The sequence below is a fragment of the Oncorhynchus gorbuscha genome, linkage group LG02, assembly GCF_021184085.1.
Source record: "Oncorhynchus gorbuscha isolate QuinsamMale2020 ecotype Even-year linkage group LG02, OgorEven_v1.0, whole genome shotgun sequence".
Classification (NCBI taxonomy): domain Eukaryota; kingdom Metazoa; phylum Chordata; class Actinopteri; order Salmoniformes; family Salmonidae; genus Oncorhynchus; species Oncorhynchus gorbuscha.
Window position 1 is genome coordinate 11,574,920 of NC_060174.1, and position 5,246 is coordinate 11,580,165.

The window sequence follows — 5,246 nt, forward strand, 5'->3', positions numbered from 1 at the left end:
ATCATACTGAATCAAACTCAAACCATACTGAAATAACTGTCACATGCTTAGATCAAATCAAACTGAATCAAACTCAAACCATACTGAAATAACTGTCACATGCTTGGATCAAATCAAACTGAATCAAACTCAAACCATACTGAAATAACTGTCACATGCTTAGATCAAATCAAACTGAATCAAACTCTAACCATACTGAAATAACTGTCACATGCTTGGATCAAATCAAACTGAATCAAACTCAAACCATACTCAAATAACTGTCACATGCTTGGATCGTATCAAACTGAATCAAACTCAAAACATACTGAAATAACTGTCACATGCTTGGATCAAATCAAACTGAATCAAACTCAAACCATACTGAAATAACTGTCACATGCTTAGATCAAATCAAATCAAACTGAATCAAACTCAAACCATACTGAAATAACTGTCACATGCTTGGATCAAATCAAACTGAATCAAACTCAAACCATACTGAAATAACTGTCACATGCTTGGATCAAATCAAATCAAACTGAATCAAACTCAAACCATACTGAAATAACTGTCACATGCTTGGATCAAATCAAACTGAATCAAACTCAAACCATACTGAAATAACTGTCACATGCTTGGATCAAATCAAACTGAATCAAACTCAAACCATACTGAAATAACTGCCACATGTTTAGATCAAATCAAACTGAATCAAACTCAAACCATACTGAAATAACTGTCACATGCTTGGATCAAATCAAACTGAATCAAACTCAAACCTTACTGAAATAACTGCCACATGTTTAGATCAAATCAAACTGAATCAAACTCAAACCATACTGAAATAACTGTCACATGCTTAGATCAAATCAAACTGAATCAAACTCAAACCATACTGAAATAACTGTCACATGCTTGGATCAAATCAAACTGAATCAAACTCAAACCATACTGAAATAACTGTCACATGCTTAGATCAAATCAAACTGAATCAAACTCTAACCATAATGAAATAACTGCCACATGTTTAGATCAAATCAAACTGAATCAAACTCAAACCATACTGAAATAACTGTCACATGTTTAGATCAAATCAAACTGAATCAAACTCAAATCATACTGAAATAACTGTCACATGCTTGGATCAAATCAAACTGAATCAAACTCAAACCATACTGAAATAACTGCCACATGTTTAGATCAAATCAAACTGAATCAAACTCAAACCATACTGAAATAACTGTCACATGCTTGGATCAAATCAAACTGAATCAAACTCAAACCATACTGAAATAACTGTCACATGCTTGGATCAAATCAAACTGAATCAAACTCAAACCATACTGAAATAACTGTCACATGCTTAGATCAAATCAAACTGAATCAAACTCTAACCATACTGAAATAACTGTCACATGCTTGGATCAAATCAAACTGAATCAAACTCAAACCATACTCAAATAACTGTCACATGCTTGGATCATATCAAACTGAATCAAACTCAAACCATACTGAAATAACTGTCACATGCTTGGATCAAATCAAACTGAATCAAACTCAAACCATACTGAAATAACTGTCACATGCTTGGATCAAATCAAACTGAATCAAACTCAAACCATACTGAAATAACTGTCACATGCTTGGATCAAATCAAACTGAATCAAACTCAAACCATACTGAAATAACTGTCACATGCTTAGATCAAATCAAACTGAATCAAACTCAAACCATACTGAAATAACTGTCACATGCTTGGATCAAATCAAATCAAACTGAATCAAACTCAAACCATACTGAAATAACTGTCACATGCTTGGATGAAATCAAACTGAATCAAACTCAAACCATACTGAAATAACTGTCACATGCTTAGATCAAATCAAATCAAACTGAATCAAACTCAAACCATACTCAAATAACTGTCACATGCTTGGATCAAATCAAACTGAATCAAACTCAAACCATACTGAAATAACTGTCACATGCTTAGATCAAATCAAATCAAACTGAATCAAACTCAAACCATACTCAAATAACTGTCACATGCTTGGATCAAATCAAACTGAATCAAACTCAAACCATACTGAAATAACTGTCACATGCTTAGATCAAATCAAATCAAACTGAATTAAACTCAAACCATACTCAAATAACTGTCACATGCTTAGATCAAATCAAATCAAACTGAATCAAACTCAAACCATACTGAAATAACTGTCACATGCTTAGATCAAATCAAACTGAATCAAACTCAAACCATACTCAAATAACTGTCACATGCTTGGATCAAATCAAACTGAATCAAACTCAAACCATACTCAAATAACTGTCACATGCTTAGATCAAATCAAATCAAACTGAATCAAACTCAAACCATACTGAAATAACTGTCACATGCTTAGATCAAATCAAACTGAATCAAACTCAAACCATACTCAAATAACTGTCACATGTTTATATCAAATCATACTGAATCAAACTCAAACCATACTCAAATAACTGTCACATGCTTGGATCAAATCAAACTGAATCAAACTCAAACCATACTGAAATAACTGTCACATGTTTAGATCAAATCATACTGAATCAAACTCAAACCATACTCAAATAACTGTCACATGCTTGGATCAAATCAAACTGAATCAAACTCAAACCATACTGAAATAACTGTCACATGCTTAGATCAAATCAAACTGAATCAAACTCAAACCATACTGAAATAACTGTCACATGCTTGGATCAAATCAAATCAAACTGAATCAAACTCAAACCATACTGAAATAACTGTCACATGCTTGGATGAAATCAAACTGAATCAAACTCAAACCATACTGAAATAACTGTCACATGCTTAGATCAAATCAAATCAAACTGAATCAAACTCAAACCATACTGAAATAACTGTCACATGCTTGGATCAAATCAAACTGAATCAAACTCAAACCATACTGAAATAACTGTCACATGCTTAGATCAAATCAAACTGAATCAAACTCAAACCATACTCAAATAACTGTCACATGCTTGGATCAAATCAAACTGAATCAAACTCAAACCATACTCAAATAACTGTCACATGCTTAGATCAAATCAAACTGAATCAAACTCAAACCATACTGAAATAACTGTCACATGCTTGGATCAAATCAAATCAAACTGAATCAAACTCAAACCATACTGAAATAACTGTCACATGCTTGGATGAAATCAAACTGAATCAAACTCAAACCATACTGAAATAACTGTCACATGCTTAGATCAAATCAAATCAAACTGAATCAAACTCAAACCATACTCAAATAACTGTCACATGCTTGGATCAAATCAAACTGAATCAAACTCAAACCATACTGAAATAACTGTCACATGCTTAGATCAAATCAAATCAAACTGAATCAAACTCAAACCATACTCAAATAACTGTCACATGCTTGGATCAAATCAAACTGAATCAAACTCAAACCATACTGAAATAACTGTCACATGCTTAGATCAAATCAAATCAAACTGAATTAAACTCAAACCATACTCAAATAACTGTCACATGCTTAGATCAAATCAAATCAAACTGAATCAAACTCAAACCATACTGAAATAACTGTCACATGCTTAGATCAAATCAAACTGAATCAAACTCAAACCATACTCAAATAACTGTCACATGCTTGGATCAAATCAAACTGAATCAAACTCAAACCATACTCAAATAACTGTCACATGCTTAGATCAAATCAAATCAAACTGAATCAAACTCAAACCATACTGAAATAACTGTCACATGCTTAGATCAAATCAAACTGAATCAAACTCAAACCATACTCAAATAACTGTCACATGTTTATATCAAATCATACTGAATCAAACTCAAACCATACTCAAATAACTGTCACATGCTTGGATCAAATCAAACTGAATCAAACTCAAACCATACTGAAATAACTGTCACATGTTTAGATCAAATCATACTGAATCAAACTCAAACCATACTCAAATAACTGTCACATGCTTGGATCAAATCAAACTGAATCAAACTCAAACCATACTGAAATAACTGTCACATGCTTAGATCAAATCAAACTGAATCAAACTCAAACCATACTGAAATAACTGTCACATGCTTGGATCAAATCAAATCAAACTGAATCAAACTCAAACCATACTGAAATAACTGTCACATGCTTGGATGAAATCAAACTGAATCAAACTCAAACCATACTGAAATAACTGTCACATGCTTAGATCAAATCAAATCAAACTGAATCAAACTCAAACCATACTGAAATAACTGTCACATGCTTGGATCAAATCAAACTGAATCAAACTCAAACCATACTGAAATAACTGTCACATGCTTAGATCAAATCAAACTGAATCAAACTCAAACCATACTCAAATAACTGTCACATGCTTGGATCAAATCAAACTGAATCAAACTCAAACCATACTCAAATAACTGTCACATGCTTAGATCAAATCAAATCAAACTGAATCAAACTCAAACCATACTGAAATAACTGTCACATGCTTAGATCAAATCAAACTGAATCAAACTCAAACCATACTCAAATAACTGTCACATGTTTATATCAAATCATACTGAATCAAACTCAAACCATACTCAAATAACTGTCACATGCTTGGATCAAATCAAACTGAATCAAACTCAAACCATACTGAAATAACTGTCACATGTTTAGATCAAATCATACTGAATCAAACTCAAACCATACTCAAATAACTGTCACATGCTTGGATCAAATCAAACTGAATCAAACTCAAACCATACTGAAATAACTGTCACATGCTTAGATCAAATCAAACTGAATCAAACTCAAACCATACTGAAATAACTGTCACATGCTTGGATCAAATCAAATCAAACTGAATCAAACTCAAACCATACTGAAATAACTGTCACATGCTTGGATGAAATCAAACTGAATCAAACTCAAACCATACTGAAATAACTGTCACATGCTTAGATCAAATCAAATCAAACTGAATCAAACTCAAACCATACTCAAATAACTGTCACATGCTTAGATCAAATCAAATCAAACTGAATCAAACTCAAACCATACTGAAATAACTGTCACATGCTTGGATCAAATCAAACTGAATCAAACTCAAACCATACTGAAATAACTGTCACATGCTTAGATCAAATCAAATCAAACTGAATCAAACTCAAACCATACTCAAATAACTGTCACATGCTTGGATCAAATCAAACTGAATCAAACTCAAACCATACTGAAATA